Raw genomic sequence first — 18,421 nt, forward strand, 5'->3', positions numbered from 1 at the left:
CAAAGTGGAAAGAAAGAAAAAAAATGTTAGGCAAGACATCAATTGAACACATGATCTTTTATGATGGAAAAATCAATGCTCTAACCACTTGGCTACAAGTAATTTTAGTTATATTTTTCACTTTTTATTTATTTATCTAAAAAAACTACTTTAATCCATTTTTTTCATTATTAAAATTTTTATTTCTCTGTGTGTGTGGAAGCCTACCAGGTCCTAAGCTGGCTCTGTCATTGCGCACTCCTTGTTCTCCACTCGGTTTACCATTGAAGCAGCTTCTGAGGTAAGTTGTTTCTTTTTGTAATCATCATATGAATTTCACAATAATCGTCTAGTTTGATTTGATTGGTAAAGTATATTAGGGTTCGAAAATTTTTACCTAAACTAATTTGATAATGTGACCTAGACATTTTACATTATACATTTCGTTGGGACCTACTCTATTTAGTTTGGACCCTATTCTTTTGTCATATATAAAGAAAATAAAGTGTAAATAATTTTTAACTCTCAACTTAGGACTCCATAAAATAATAATAATATCAAATGAAAAATATAATAAAGACTTGTTCTCTTCAACTTATTTAAGATACTTATTACTTAATAAATTCAGATCAGATCCGAAAGATTCATATCACATCAGATTAAAAGTTTTGATTATCATTTATTTATTGCTAAATATCGTTAATTACGTATTAAATTTTTTTTATAAAAATTACATGTTTAAAAAGTTCATATCTAACAAGATCCATTTTGATAATATTTTTTCTTTATAGATTAGTATTAAAATACGGTCAAAGTTTAGTCAAATTGTTAAATCAAATCAGATCAAACCTTAAAAAATTCAGACCAAATCTACTTGTTTTAGATGAAGAGAACAAGTCCTAAAATGGAGTAACATTTTTCAATTAAATACTCCCTCCGTCCCAAAAAGAACGACCCATTTGGGTTGATTACGCGGGTATTAAGGAAGTTAAGTAAAAAGAAGTAAAAATATATTGGAAAGATAAATTTACATGGGGTTTGTAAAAAAATAGAGAGAGAAAGTAATAAAATAACATGGAAATTCAAATTTGTATATGGGGAAGCTAATTTTGCACAAATATTGTTGCAAATTGGTGGTGTTTTAATGCAAATGGGTCATTCTTTTTGGGACAAAGTTTTGGCCAAATAGATCGTTCTTTTTGGGACGGGGGGAGTAAATTTTAGTTTAGGAAAAGTAATTTAAATCACGCACAAAAAAAAATAAAAAAATAAAATAAAATGCCAACTTGTTCCCTTACTGGGGGCCTGGGGCTGTCCCATTTTAATGGTTCAATTGTAAATTTTTAACAGTGAAACATGCCAGCTCATCACTATTATTGAAGCTTCTTCTTCGATATGCCGAGATTGCTGACGCCGTTTGAAGCTTTTGACTCCATTAGTGAAGCTTCTTCCGCCATGGAAACGTATCGTTGAAGCTTCTTCCTCGTGACACACCATCTACAGTTCTACACTACCTTATTTCGGCGGCGAAACTCTATTAAAAAAAAAAAAAAGGAGAAATGAAGGGTATGATTAACTCCAAAGGGTACGACTTTTCGTCTTCGGGAGCTTGATTTGCTGTATTGCATCTAACGATTTCTCCATTGAAGCAGCTTTCTGAGGTATCATGTTGTTTCTTTTTGTCATTCAGTCAATTACACAATTTAGGGTTACTTGGAAATTTGTAACTAATTTGAATCCTGATTTGGTAATGTGTTACAGAACCCTAGAATTGAAATTGATCATCTGAATCGTCCTCTGGACTTCTCCAGACGGAATTTGCAGGTATATCATTCATCTTTATTCTCTAAATTGCCTTTAATTACCGACCTTTGTAAAATTGACACCACACTCATTGTATGCTGCTGTTTCTGTTGGTTTGAAAACTGAAGCAATCATTACTGTCTTAAATCTGCTGTCCAAGACTGAGCTTACTGATGAAGCTATCGATTTTATGATATGGTCAGTCATTTTAACATAAGCAAGGCTTTTTCTATATTGTTATATACACATCTTATCCAATGCTCTTGTTTAGGTGACATTAGAGCATCATTCTCTAATTTAGGCTGTCTACGGCTTAAGGTTGCTTTTCATGTCATTGGGTAATGACTTTAGTGTGAATGAAATCAATGGGGTGGTTTTCATGCACTGGTGCTTTTTTCTAATAATGCACATTGCTTTGAGCATGGCTGGTCTTGATGCAGTTTGGAGGGTTGTAATTTGATCAAACAAATTGGGAACATCATATAGTTTATTGGGGCTTAAGAATCATAATGGGATTCGTAGAATTCACATAAAGTTGCTGAGGGTAGGTTGTTGTGCAAGATTCAGACTTGAATAAGGGATTCCCTTTCTTCTTTTATGATTTGAATGCGAGCTTAGGAGCTTTACAACGAGTGTTCTTATATGCAATTTAAATGATAGGATAGGAAGGTGAAAATTAGCATTTAAGGTAGTAAGACAAAGTCTCTTTCTATTCTATGTGATAACACAGTAAGCAATTCTTTCAACTTGGAAGCAAAATCTTAAAAATGTAGCACACAGTAACCTTCTGTTTGGGTATAATTATTAGCTGGAATGGTCAGCCTATAGTTACCTTGTGCTCAGTATTGGGATTTGGGAAGATTTGGACTTAACTGACCACAATTATCTGATGCTCTGTTGAGAATTGCAGGTTGATCCTGATCTTGGCATGGAGTTAAAACATCTTGCACAACCACGACCCTACCAGGAAAAGAGTCTGAGTAAAATGTTTGGGAATGGTAAAGCCTTTGTGGTTTGTGTGCTTATGATGTAGAGATGGATGATGAGGTCTTAGATCAATATCTCGCGATTGGGGTGTATCTGTTTTAATTTAAGCAAATATTGTCTTTAGTTTGTCAAATACTTATAAATTTTGTTTTATGCTATAATCTATAGGTAGAGCAAGGTCTAGCATCATTGTGTTGCCATGTGGTGCTGCAAAGTCTCTAGTTGGTGTAGCGGCAGCATGCCGTATATAGAAGAGCTGCCGTTGTCTGGCCGCAAGTGCTGTATCAGTGAACCAATGGGCATCTCAGTTCAAACTTTGGTCCACTATTACTCTATTAGTGATGAGCACATATGCTGTTTCACCTCTGACAGTAAAGAGAGGTTCCATGGGAATGTTGGATTAGTTGTGACAACATGCAGCATGATTGCTTTTGATGGTAAACATTTTGAAGAACCTGAGAAGGTTATTGAAGAAATAAGAAATAGAGAATGGGGATTACTTCGCATGGATGAGGTAACTACTTGTGTTGAAGGACCTTGGGCATTTTAGGATGATAATGACCTTGAAGCTGAAGAAAAAATGTCTAACTTCCCCACTTTTAATTTGATGCTGCATAGGTGCATGTCATTCCTGCTCAGATGTTTCGGAAAGTTATCAGCACTACAAAGTCACATTGCAAACTTGGGCTTACTGGTATTTACTTTTGCTATGATTTTATTCATGCTATTTATTTGTTGAGTCGATTTGTCGACCATACATAGTTGAAAAAGTGGAAAAAAAAATCAGCAGCTACACTTGTGAGAGAGGATGAGAGAATTACTGATCTGAACTTCCTTACCGGTCCCAAATTGTACGAAGCCAATTGGTTGGATTTGGTTAAGAGTGGCTTTATGTGCTTTAATTACTTTGATAATTGTCTTTAATTACCTTTTGGAATAATTTCAGGCATTATTTTTGATGAACCTTAACAAGTTTAGAGCATGTGAATTCCTAATTCGATTTCATGAGCGGGAGCTAGGTGACAAAATAATAGTTTTTGCTTATAACATTTTTGCTCTCAACGAGTATGCAATGAAGCTTAGGAACCCTATGATTCATGGTGCTACCAGGTATTGATGGTCACTTGTACAAATGCATTTTGTCTACTTTGGTGATTGCCCAGCTGTGCTTATTTTTCTTTGTTTATTTGGAAGCCATGTTGAGAGGACAAAAGTTCTAGAGGCCTTCAGAATTTCTAATGATGTGAATACGATCTTTATCTCTAAGGTATTCAATTAATCTAATCTTATTCAAATAATGCTTCCTTGTTTGGGGGAATCTTTTTGGTTGTAATTCTTTGAAGGATAGTCCGATAAACCTTTGACATCATAAAGAATGATGATTGCCAGTTCCAACTCTTTTATATTTTAGTCCTATTAAAGTTCTAATGGAAATCTATGGACTCTAATTATTGAGTTAAAGATGGGACTATAATTAGCTAAAGGTATGTGAGAAATGTGTAAGAAAGGCTTTAGATTTGTGGCTTTAGAGAAGTCGAAGAATTTGTAGTTCATCCAACTCTTTTCTATTGTAGTCCAAACAAAATTCTACTACACTATTTGAATAGCCTGTCTCCACTGAATGAAAATCTGTGAGAATTCTGTTTTAAATTGATTTTTTTAGATGGGACTATAATTTGCTAATGGTAGGTGAACAAAGTGTAAGAAATGCTTAGGATTTGTGGTTTTATAGTGTCGTAACTAACTTTAATTATCAGATAAGTGTCATATTAAACTTTTTAGCAATCTGGTTGAATATTGCTGGCATGATAATATTTATCTTCATTTGGATTAATTTTCTTGCCAAAACAATAGTGTAAGTTATTTATATTTTGTTCTTTTGATGTTAGGTTGGCGATAATTCCATTGATATATGCTAGAATTAGGTATGAAAACAGAGAATGATTCAAGCAATCAAGAGAAGTAATTAGCTACCCAGATATTTTGTATTGCAATTCCAGAAAAGATTACAACACAAATGCCCTCTTTCGAGAGGAAGGCTCTCTCCCAAACACTCAACAGTATTTTTTCTAGATAGTTTCCCCCCAGACCGTTAACCATATTTATAATCAGAAATTAGCCTAACAAACTCAATTATTACAGCTAACACAGGGAATCAAAATAACAAACTATATTCTGAATTACTCTTCTGCCCTCAAGCATAACTAACTCTGTCCAGCTCAGCTTCCCACATCAACAACACTATTATTCTTGGCCCTTCTCCTAGCATAAGTAAAACGGACCTCAGGCCTAGGATTATCTCTTGCAATATACCCCAAGCGAATGTGATTATTCAAATTTCATCACATGCTGGGTCTAGACGTCAAGAAGCTCAGCGTCTTGGCCGTATCCTTAGGGCAAAGGTTTGTGCTCTCACATATTCTTTTTGGTCTGAAGAGGGTGCTTTAATTATGTGTTACCATTCTTGTTAGTTTTTCTTTTTCCTTTTCATCTATTCTCAAATAACCCCTGGGTGGTGGGAATAGAAACATATAATTGTTATACTATCTGAGGTATGCCCCAGGGTTACTGGAAATGAAATACAGGGACATTGCTTAATTTGTTAAGCATACAAAGTTTAAGCCACTTATAGGACGTCCCAAGATTAAGGCTTTGATTGATTGATTAATTGATTGATACAAAGTTTAAGAGCTTGCTCTAAGTGCAGTAGTAGTCTGAGGAACCCAATTTTTATCTTGCACCTGCTTTGAAATCCCATTATGATTTTTGCATTTTTGTTACTTAACATCCAAAGAATTAACTGAAATTGTTGCCAGGGTCTCAGAATTCAGTATTATATTTGCATTGGGAAGCCGCTAATTTGTTAACTTATAAACTTTCCGATTCTGTTGTCTCTACAATTAGTGAAGAAGGATGAAGACTAATTTGACTGATAGCAATATGCCCCTATCTGTGTATAGTGTATACCTTTTCTTATCTGGTTTCATATTAATACACTTACATGGATTACTTTTAAAGAATCTATTTCACCATTTTCCCTCTAATTCTGTTTTGTTGTAAGAGCTTTGATTTGGAAATTTACTTAGCTGCTATTTATTGCCTTTTTTCTAAAACAAAAATTCTTCTTCTTTAACTGATAGGGTCGGCCTGAGGACAGGATTGCTGGGGGTAAGGAAGAGTATAATGCCTTTTTCTATTCACTTGTATCTACTGACACACAGATACTGTTTGCATGTAATTGGTAAAGCAACTTTTTTTTGGGAAATTCTAATTCTAATCTCTTTAATAATATTTTTATATTCTTTCTCAATATTTCCTCTTAAATGTAGGAGATGTATTACTCAACTAAAAGACAGCAGTTTTTAATTGACCAAGGTTACAGCTTTAAGGTAATATCTTGTTTTTTTTTTTTTTTTTTTCTTTTTTTTTGTGTGTGTGTGTGTGTGTGTGTGTGTGGATTCTGGTTAGATCTTTGCAGTTGACATATAGTGCTCTTTAGTGATCATATGAAGGTGTTTATGATATTTATCAGCTGTCCTTACTGTCATTAGATAGTTTGATGTTTAAAGTTATTTTGCTGCTGGCTGCAGTTTATTCTTTCGCTTTTAACAAGTTACTATATATGGTTTGCCATCTTATTTATTGTTTTGCCTGTGTTAGAGAAATAATTTATGATGGTGTAGCTCCAATTCTTCTTAGTATTTGGCTGGCATGTAATCTGAAATCAGCCATATGAGTATATGACAATCAACTAGATTTTTTCCTCGTATCCTTTTATTTCTTTACTAAATTTATATTTAGAAATGAAATTGTTCTGGAGTTGGTGTTGTATTTGTTTTCTTGCTAAACTTGGATACTCGCGTGTTCTTACTTGATTTTCTGTTCTTTATAGGCTGATTGGAAACAAGTTTTTTTCAAATTATTTTGCATGGTGCTAGTTATTGATATATATGCCGTGTAGCTTATATGCATTTGTACCAGAATAACCAATTTTCACTATGAAGTATGTTTTTTTAATTTCTGCTTGTGTTTGGCCCTTCTAATCTACGGACTCTTGCTATCATCCAAATGGGTTTATGCTATACAAATGTGTTAAGTGGTATGATGATTCATTTCTGCTGTAGGTAATCACAAGTTTACCTCCTGATTGTGGGTCAGAGCTCAGCTATAGCTCGGTTCAGGAACAGAGAGATCTCCTGAGGAAAGTATCCCACTTTTCAACATCTGGCTGCTTTATTTTTCCTCCTGAAAAAAGGTATCTGTCTATTCCTCCTTGACTCAAATCAAGAATATCTTTTAACTGTTATTACATTAGTGTTGAGTTTTGGTGATGAAACTGATGCTCCTTTGGCAAGGGCAAGGTAGTTGGCACTGGAAAAAAGTGGTTGGTCTTTATTACTTTGATTTGATGCTGTATTTAAAAGAGAGCATGATTTAGCAGCTTTTGGTCAGGCTACCTCTCCCATCGGTCTTTGCAATGGAAGTCACATTTATCAATATAAGCTTGTATTAATGAGTTTAGTGGTACACCACACAAGATGCTGCTGAAAAAAGAATCTTTTATAGTGTCTGATTTCATATTCTGGTAACAGGTGCTAACTGCTGGGGATGAAGCTGTTGATCTGGAGATGTTGGATGAAGATGCTGATGAAATAGCCCTTAAGAAAGCACGTCGTACCTCAGGATCTATGAGTGTTATGTTGAGTGTTGGTGGGATGGTTTACACGGACTACAAGTAAGGGTATCTGGTTTTTGAATGCCATGCTTATTAACCCGTTCTTAGGCTAAAGAAATTTGCATAATTTTTCCGCAATCTGCTTATTGCTTGGCAATTTTAAACTTGTAGTCACCAACTCCATTATCATTATACGAGATGTTAGTTATCTCTTTAAGACCAGCATTCCTAGGCTTTGGTTCATTGTGATTTGGCATTTGGTTTCTTCTAAAGATTAAACAAAATCTTAACCCCAGAAGTTAAGCGCATGTATTTTGAGAAATACTGTTAGATTGCCCTGACTTATATAGTTATATGCTGACAATCTACTGTGCAGTCCTGGACATAAGAGAGGACACTTGAAGAGCAAGATGAAGCCCAAGGATCTATCCAAACGGTATTGTCTTTTCAAGAAGCGTTTCACATAGAGAATTCCTGTTCAAAATTCTAATAATGATGATTAATGAGTGGCTGGAAAATCCTGAAATGTAAATGAATTGGGGAAAAAAAAAGAAAGGCCAAGTAAGTAGACATTGTAAATAATACTTGTTTTGTTGTCCATTTTAGGAAATTTTGACTTTTGGTACTTTGAAAATGACTCCTATTGATTTTTGGTATCCATCTAAATTTTATTTTATTTGGTACTCATCAAGGTACAAAATATAGGTTTTGGTACTACTTAAATCTGTTTCGATTCCGTTAAGTGAGACTCATTATCTAATTATCTAATTATTTAATGATTTAATATTTTTTTTTAAAAAAAAAAACTTTAAAAAGAAAAAAAAAAAAAAAAAAAACCACCCACCCACTACCACCTCTCCCCCCTTCCCCGTCAGCCACCCTTCCCGTGCTGGCTGTTGGTGTCCAAACATTCCCCCGACGCCAACGAGCCCACCTCCTCCATTTCCCTCCTCCGATCTTAGCAACAACAGCAGCAAAATCGTTGCACAACAACAGTTGCCCCTTCAAAACAACCAGCATTCGCCAAACAACCCAATTTTGTACATCCCTCTTGTTTGTGCCAAGGGGAAGTATTCGGTACGATTCTTCTTGTTTCAGCCTAATACTCCATTTTTTTCTACACCACTAACCTCTACTTTGTTGGCTAATATTACCCTAAGCCCCAATCGCACAAAGTTGGTAACATGCTAATTACTATAACTAAGGTCCCGTTTACTTCAGCTTAATTTCAGTTCAGTTCAGTTTAGCTCTAAATTTTCTTCTCCCATAAAATTTTCATTTCAACTCAGTTCAGTCACCTCCAATTAGTTCAGTTCAGCTCATTTCAGTAAATGTGAACATACCCTAAGTATTACAATTGTTATTGACAATATACATCATCATAATACCATTGTAAAATATGATAAATGGGTGTTGAGTTTGGCTCAGGTTTAGGTTTCTTTTAGTAATATCAGGTCAAGTTCGAGTCGAGTTATTGGGTTGGATATATAAGAAAGTGAAAAACTTTATTGTGATAAGAGCTGTCAAAAGTTAACCTAATTCGAAATACCGACTCAAATCCGATTATTAACCAACCCATCTGAACCCGAAAAATGGTGACCCAAACCCGACCCAACTCGACCTGAACCAACCCTAGACCCGAGTTGACCCGAGTATGTGAAACCCGAACCTGAACATGAACTAACCTGAAGATGACCCGACCCGAATGTAACTCGTAATTTATTGACCTGAATCGAACCCGACTTGAACCAAAATTGACCCAAACCCGTTTTAACCCGTCAAAACCTGAATTTAACCCGATTTGATACTAACCTGACTTGAATTCAACCCGACCTGTTCCTAACCTAACCCGAATTTAACCCAACCTGTTACAAACCCGACCCGAAATCAACATGACTTGTTATTGACCTGACCCAAATTCAACCCGACTTGTTATTGACCCGACCCGAATTTTACCAAACCTATTACTAACCCGACCCAAAAATTCAACCCAATCTGTTACTAACCCGACTCGAAATCAACACAACTTGTTATTGACTTGACCAAAATTCAACCCAAATTGTTCTTGACCCAATTTCAAATCACCTTAAATGCAATTTAGACCAACTTATTATTGTAGTTTTGATCAAAGCATTTTGTTTTAGGAGACCAAATCGGTCCAGGCCAACAAAAGAAATGAGCATCATCCTCAAATTTAAGAGTTAAATATAGTATATATTTGTTGTATGGTCAAAGGAGATAATTATCGTCCTAAATTATAATATTTAGTTTCCTAGTATATTTCCATATATATTATAGTCAAAGGAAATAATTAGCTTGATAAAAATGATAATTATCTCTTTATAGTTAGTTGAACCCGAATATGACCCTCACTAGGAAATGACCCGACCTGATTGTAACCTGCAAATTACTGACCTGAACATAACCCAAGACGAACATTTTATAACAACATATAATGATCATCTATGGTTCCAAATGTCATTATATGACCCTGAGATGTATTCCCTAAAATATCAAGGCTTTTCGACACCGTGACCCGAAACCTCCAAAATTTCTCAAAAAGCGTGGATATAAGCCTTCAATTTTTGAATTTTTTTACTTTTTTTCGCCCACAAATAAAAATTGCCGAAACGTTTACCATGGTCCCAAATCTCCTTCGGGAGTCCAATTGGGTAGGTGGAATCATTCAATTTGCCTTTAAACAGCTAAATTACCGGTTTACAACCTGCACCGATTTTATTAATTTAAGCCTACCACGAACATTTATGACAACAAATAATGATCATATATGGGTCCAAACGACATTATATGACCACGAGATGTATTTCCTAGAATTTCAAGACTTTTAGACACCGCCCCCCGAAGAATAAAAAATTTCTCAAAAAGCGTGGATAATCAATTTTAAATACTACTAAAGTTGCGATTTTCACCAATAAATAAGAATAATCAGAATTTCTAGTTATTGAACAAGAATAAAAAATAGCTTTAATTTAATAGGTGGAAATTGCTCTTCAATCACGGGCTTGCTCTGGCGAATTCAAAATTGTTCGAATTGTGTAATCGTCGATTATTGATATTGGTAAACGACCTAGAGCAATTTGATTATAATTTAATTCGTGACGATCATAAGTAGAAAGCTCATATTCTTCAGTCATTGATAAACAATTTGTTGGGCAATACTCAACACAATTACCACAAAATATACAAATTCCGAAATCAATGATGTAATTAAGCAATTGTTTTTTTCGAATATCCATTTGCAATTTCCAATCAACAACAGGCAAATCTATAGGACATGCACGCACACACACTTCACAAGCAATGCATTTATCAAATTCAAAGTGAATTCGACCACGAAAACGCTCCGATGTGATCAATTTCTCATAAGGATATTGAATAGTTACAGGTAAACGGTTAGCGTGGGATAGGGTAATCATAAAACTTTGACCGATGTACCTTGCTGCCCGTATTGTTTGTTGACCATAATTGATGAACCCAGTTACCATAGAGAACATAGAGTAAATATCAATAATTAGCCTTCAATTTTTGAATTTTTTAAATTTTTTTCCCCCGGAAATAAAAATTGTCGAAATGTTTACCATGGTTCCTAATATCCTCCGGGAGTCCAATAGGGTAAGTGGAACCAATCAATTTGCCTTTAAACGACCAATTTACCGATAACTTGCACCGATTTCATTTATTCTACCCTACCACGAACATTTATGACAACATATAATGATCATATATGGTTCCAAACGACATTTTATGACCCCGACATATATTCCCTAAAATATCAAGGCTTTTCGACACCGTGACCCGAAACCTCCAAAATTTCTCAAAAATCGTGGATATAAGCCTTCAATTTTGGAATTTTTTGACGTTTTTTTGGCCGGAAAAAAAAATTGCCGAAACGTTTACCATGGTCCCAAATCCCCTCCGAGAGTCCAATTGGGTATGTGGAATCATCCAATTTGCCTTTAAACAACTAAACTACCGGTTTACAACCTGTACTGATTTCATTAATTGAAGGCTACCACGAACATTTATGACAACAAATAATGATCATATATGGGTCCAAACGACATTATATGACCACGAGATGTATTCACTAGAATTTCAAGACTTTTAGACACTGGGCCCCAAATAATCCAAAATTTCTCAAAAAGCGTGGATATTAGCCTTCAATTTTTAAATTTTTTGACTTTTTTTCGCCCGAAAATAAAAATTGTCGAAATGTTTACTATGGTTCCTAATAACCTCCGGAAGTCCAATTGGGTAGGAGGAACCAACCAATTTGCCTTTAAACCACCAACTTACCGACTTACAACTTACACCGATTTCATTAATTCTACCCTACCACGAACATTTATGACAACATATAATGATCATATATGGTTCCAAACGTCATTATATGACCCCGAGATACATTCCCTAAAATATCAAGGGTTTTCGACACCGTAACCCAAAACCTTCAAAATTTCTCAAAAACCGTGGATATAAGCTTTTAATTTTTGAATTTTTTGACCTTTTTTTGGCCGGAAAAAAAAATTTCCGAAACGTTTACCATGATCCCTAATCCCCTCCGGGAGTCGAATTGGGTAGGTGGAATCATTCAATTTGGATTTAAACAACTAAATTACCGATTTACAACCTGCACCGATTTCATTAATTCAAGCCTACCACGAACATTTATGACAACAAATAATGATCATATATGGGTCCAAACGACATTATATGACCACAAGATGTATTCCCCAGAATTTCAAGACTTTTAGACACCGGCCCCCGAAGAATAAAAAATTTCTCAAAAAACGTGGATATTAGCCTTCAAATTTTGAAATTTTTTGACTTTTTTTTGCCCGGAAATAAAAATTGCCGAAATGTTTTCCATGGTTCTTAAGTGGAACCAACTAATTTGCCTTTAAACGACCAATTTACCGATTTACAACTTGCATCGATTTCATTAATTCTACTCTACCACGAACAATTATGACATCATATAATGATCATATATGGTTCCAAACGTCATTTTATGACCCCGAGATATATTCCCTAATATATCAAGGCTTTTCAACAACCGTGACCCGAAACCTCTAAAATTTCTCAAAAATCGTGGATATAAGCCTTCAATTTTGGAAATTTTTGACCTTTTTTTGGCCGGAAATTTTTTTTTTCGAAATGTTTACCATGGTCCCTAATCCCCTCCGGGAGTCCAATTGGGTAGGTGGAGTCATCCAATTTGCCTTGAAACAGCTAATTTACCGATTTATAACCTGCACCGATTTCATTAATTCAAGCCTACCACGAACATTTATGACAACAAATAATGATCATATATGGGTCCAAACGACATTATATGACCACGAGATGTATTCCCTAGAATTTCAAGACTTTTAGACACCGGCCCCCGAAGAATAAAAAATTTCTCAAAAAACGTGGATATTAGCCTTCAATTTTTGAATTTTTAAAAAAAATTTCCCCCGTAAATAAAAATTGCCAAAATGTTTACCATGGTTCCTAATATCCTCCGGGAGTCCAATAGGGTAAGTGGAACCAACCAATTTGCCTTTAAACGACCAATTTACCGATTTACAACTTGCACCGATTTCATTAATTCTATCCTACCACGAACATTTATGACAACATATAATGATCATATATAGTTCCAAACGTCATTATATGACCCGGAGATATATTCCCTAAAATATCAAGGATTTTCGACACCGTGACCTGAAACCTCTAAAATTTCTCAAAAACCGTGGAAATAAGCCTTCAATTTTGGATTTTTTTGACCGTTTTTTGGCCTGAAAAAAAATTTCCGAAACGTATACCATGGTCCCTAATCCCATCCAGGAGTCCAATTGGGTAGGTGGAATCATCCAATTTGCGTTTAAACAGCTAAATTATCGATTTACAACCTGCATCGATTTCATTAATTCAAGCCTACCACGAACATTTATGAAAACAAATCATGATCATATATGGGTCCAAACGACATTATATGACTACGAGATGTATTCCCTAGAATTTCAATACTTTTAGACACCGGCCCCTAAAGAATCAAAAATTTCTCAAAAAGCGTGGATATTAGCCTTTAATTTTTGAATTTTTAATTTTTTTTCCCCCGGAAATAAAAATTGCCGAAATATTTATCATGGTTCCTAATATCCTCCGGGAGTCCAATAGGGTAAGGGGAACCAACCAATTTGCTTTTAAACAACCAATTTACCGATTTACAACTTGCACCGATTTCATTAATTCTACCCTACCACGAACATTTATGACAACATATAATGATCATATATGGTTCCAAATGTCACTTTATGACCCCGAGATATATTCCCTAAAATATCAAGGCTTTTCAACACAGTGACCCGAAACCTCCAAAAATTTCTCAAAAATCGTGGATAAGCCTTCCATTTTGGAATTTTTTGACCTTTTTTTGGCCGGAAAAAAAAAATTGCCGAAACGTTTACCATGGTCCCTAATCCCCTCTAGGAGTCCAATTGGATAGGTGGAGTCATCCAATTTTCCTTTAAACAGCTAAATTACCGATTTATAACCTGCACCGATTTCATTAATTCAAGCCTACCACGAACATTTATGACAACAAATAATGATCATATATGGGTCCAAACGACATCATATGACCACGAGATGTATTCCCTAGTATTTCAAGACTTTTAGACACCGGACCCCGAAGAATAAAAAATTTCTCAAAAAGCGTGGATATTAGCCTTCAATTTTTGAATTTTCTAAATTTTTTTCCCCCGGAAATAAAAATTTCCGAAATGTTTACCATGGTTCTTAATATTATTCGGGAGTCTAATAGGGTAAGTGGAATCAACCAATTTGCCTTTAAACAACCAATTTACCGATTTACAACTTGCACCGATTTCATTAATTCGACCCTACCACGAACATTTATGACAACATATAATGATCATATATAGTTCCAAACGTCATTATATGACCCGGAGATATATTCCCTAAAATATCAAGGATTTTCGACACCGTGACCCGAAACCTCCAAAATTTCTCAAAAACCGTGGATATAAGCCTTCAATTTTAGAATTTTTTGACCTTTTTTTGGCCGGAAAAAAAAAAATTGACGAAAAAATTACCATAGTTCCTAATCCCCTCCGAGAGTCCAATTGGGTAGGTGGAATCATCCAATTTGCCTTTAATTAGCTAAATTACCGATTTACAACCTGCACCGATTTCATTAATTCAAGCCTACCACGAACATTTAATTATGACAACAAATAATGATCATATATGGGTCAAAACGACATTATATGATCACGAGATGTATTCTCTAGAATTTCAAGACTTTAAGACAACGGCCCCCGAAGAATCCAAAATTTCTCAAAAGTGAGGATAATAGCCTTCAATTTTTGAATTTTTTGTCTTTTTGTCGCATGGAAATAAAAATTGCCGAAATATTTACGATGGTTCCTAATATCCTTCGGGAGTCCAATATGGTAAGTGGAACCAACCAATTTGCCTTTAAACGACCAATTTATCGATTTACAACTTGCATCGATTTCATTAACTCGACCCTACCACGAACATTTATGACAACATATAATGATCATATATGGTTCCAAACGTCATTATATGACCCCGAGATATATTCCCTAAAAAATCAAGGCTTTTCGACACCGTGACCCGAAACTTCTAAAATTTCTCAAAAACCGTGGATATAAGCCTTCAATTTTAGAATTTTTTGACCTTTTTTAGGCCGGAAAAAAAAAAATTGACGAAACGTTTACCATGGTCCCTAATCCCCTCCGGGAGTCCAATTGGGTAGGTGGAATCATCCAATTTGCCTTTAAACAGCAAAATTTATGAGTTACAATCTGCACCGATTTCATTAATTCAAGCCTACCACGAACATTTATGACAACAAATAATGATCTTATATGGCTACAAACGACATTATATAACCACGAGATGTATTCCCTAGAATTTCAAGACTTTTAGACACCGGCCCCCGAAGAATAAAAAATTTCTCAAAAACCGTGGATATTAGCCTTCAATTTTTGAATTTTTTGACTTTTTTTAGCCCGGAAATAAATATTGCCGAAATGTTTACCATGGTTCAATTCCTAATATCCTTCGAGAGTCCAATAGGGTAGTGGAACCAACCAATTTGCCTTTAAACGACCAATTTACTGTTTTACAACTTGCACCGATTTCATTAATTCTACCCTACCACGAACATTTATGACAACATATAATGATCATATATGGTTCCAAACTTCATTATATGACCCCGAGATATATTCCCTAAAATATCAAGGCTTTTCGACACCGTGACCCGAAACCTCTAAAATTTCTCAAAAACCGTTGATATAAGCCTTCAATTTTGGAATTTTTTGACCTTTTTTTGGCTGGAAAAAAATTTTCCGAAACGTTTACCATGGTCCCTTATCCCCTCCTGGAGTCCAATTGGGTAGGTGGAATCATCCAATTTGCCTTTAAACAGCTAAATTACCGATTTACAACCTGCACTGATTTCATTAATTCAAGTCTACCACGAACATTTATGACAACAAATAATGATCATATATGGGTCAAAACGACATAATATGACCGCGAGATGTATTCCCTAGAATTTCAAAACTGTTAGACACCGGCCCCCGAAGAATCCAAAATTTCTCAAAAAGCGTGGATATTAGCCTTCAATTTTTGAATTTTTTGACTTTTTTTCGACCGGAAATAAAAATTGCCGAAATGTTTACCATCATTCAAAATATCCTTCGGGAGTCCAATTGGATAGGTGGAATCAACTAATTTGCCTTTAAACGACAAATTTACCGATTTACAACTTGCACCGATTTCATTAATTCTACCTTACCACGAACATTTATGACAACAAATAATCATATATGGGTCCTAACCTCCTTATATGACCACGAGTTGTATTCCCTAGAATTTCAAGACTTTTACACCTAATACCCTTCGGGAGTCTATTTGGGTAGGTAGAATCATTCAATTTGCCTTTAAACAGCTAAATTACCAATTTACAACCTGCACTGATTTCATTAATTAAAGCCTACCACGAACATTTATGACAACATATAATGATCATATATGGGTCCAAACGACATTATATGACCACGAGATCTATTTCCTAGAATTTCAAGACTTTTAGACACTGGGCCCCGAAAAATCCAAAATTTCTCAAAAAACGTGGATATTAGCCTTCATTTTTTGAATTTTTTGACTTTTTTCGCTCGTAAATTAAAATTACCGAAATGTTTGTCATGGTTCCTAATACCCTCCGATCCGAGAGTCAGATTTGGAAGGTGGAACCAACCAATTTGCCTTTAAACAGCCAATTTACCGATTTACAACTTGCACTGATGTCATTAATTCAAGTCTATCACGAACATTTATGACAACATATATGATTATATATGGTTCCAAACGGAATTATATGACCTCAAGATGTATCCCCTAAAATCTCGAGTCTTTTCGTCAACGGACTCCGAAACCTTCAAAATTTCTCAAAAAGCGTGAATATTAAACTTGGATTTTGGAATTTTTTGATTTTTTTTTCACCCGAAAACAAAAATTTTCAAAATTTTTACCATGGTCCATAATACCCTCCGAGATTCCAATTGGGTGGATGGAACTATTCAGTTTGCCTTTAAACGACCAATTTAACGGTTTACAACTTGTGCCGATTTCATTAACTTAACCTTACCACAAACATTTATGACAACAATTAATGATCATATATGGTTCCAAACAACATTATATGACCCCATGATATATCCCCTAAACTTTCAAGACTGTTCGAAACCGGGTACTGAAACCTTCAAAATTTCTCAAAAAGTGTGAATATTAGCCTTCAATTTTGGAATTTTTTGACTTTTTTTTTCACCAGGAAAAAAAAATTGCCGAAATGTTTACCATGGTCTTTAATACCCTCCGGTAGTCCAATTGTGTGGGTGGAATGATCCAATTTACCAGTTTACAATTTACACCGATTTCATTAACTCAACCTTACCACGAACATTTATAACAACAAATAATGATCAAATATGATTCCAAACAACGTTATATGACCCTGAGATGTATTCCTTAGAATTTCAAGGCTTTTCGATATTGAGTCCTGAAACCTCCAAAATTTCTCCAAAAGCGTGGATATTAGCCTTGTTTTATTTTGGAATTTTTAGACTTTTTTCGCTCGAAAATAATAATTGTCGAAATGTTTACCACGGTCCCTTATATCCTTCTGTAGTCCAATTGGGTTGGTGGAACCATCCAATTTACGTTTAAACGGCCTATTTACCGGTTTATAACTTGCACTAATTTCATTAAATCAAGCATACCACGAACATAGAAAACACATAATGATCATATATGGTTTCAAATGTCATTATATGACCCCGAGATGTATTTCCTAAAATCTCAAGGATATTCGACATCGTACCCCGAAACCTCCAAAATTTCTCAAAAAGCGTGGAAATAGACCTTCAATTTTGAATTGTTTGACTTTTTTCGCCTGTAAATAAAAATTGCCAAAATTTTTACTATGGTCCCTAACACCCTCTGGAAGTCCAATTTTGTTGGTTGAACTATCCAATTTGCCTTCAAATAGCCAATTTACTAGTTTACAATTTGCACCGATTTCATTAAATCAAGCCTACCACGAACATTTGTGACAACATATAATGATCATAAATGGCTCCAAGAGACATTATATGACCCCGAGATGTATCCCCTAAAATTTTAAGACTTTTCGACACCGGACCCCGAGTCCTTCGAAATTTCTCAAAAAGCGTGGATATTAGCCTTTAATTTTGTAATTTTTGACTTTTTTTTGCCTAAAAATTAAAATAGCCGCAATGTTTACCATGATCCCTAATACCGTCAGGGAGTCCCATTGGGTGGTGGAACCCACCAATTTGCCTTTAAATGACCAATTTACCGGTTTACAACTTGTACCGATTTCATTAACTC

General features: G+C 35.0%; 1 pseudogene; it reads left to right on the plus strand.

Annotated features, from left to right (window-relative positions):
* Positions 1–1,592: 1,592 nt before the first annotated feature.
* LOC110714374 lies at positions 1,593–8,129 on the plus strand (annotated as a pseudogene).
* Positions 8,130–18,421: the final 10,292 nt, after the last annotated feature.

This window comes from Chenopodium quinoa, unplaced genomic scaffold (assembly GCF_001683475.1).
Source record: "Chenopodium quinoa cultivar QQ74 unplaced genomic scaffold, ASM168347v1, whole genome shotgun sequence".
NCBI classification, from domain to species: domain Eukaryota; kingdom Viridiplantae; phylum Streptophyta; class Magnoliopsida; order Caryophyllales; family Amaranthaceae; genus Chenopodium; species Chenopodium quinoa.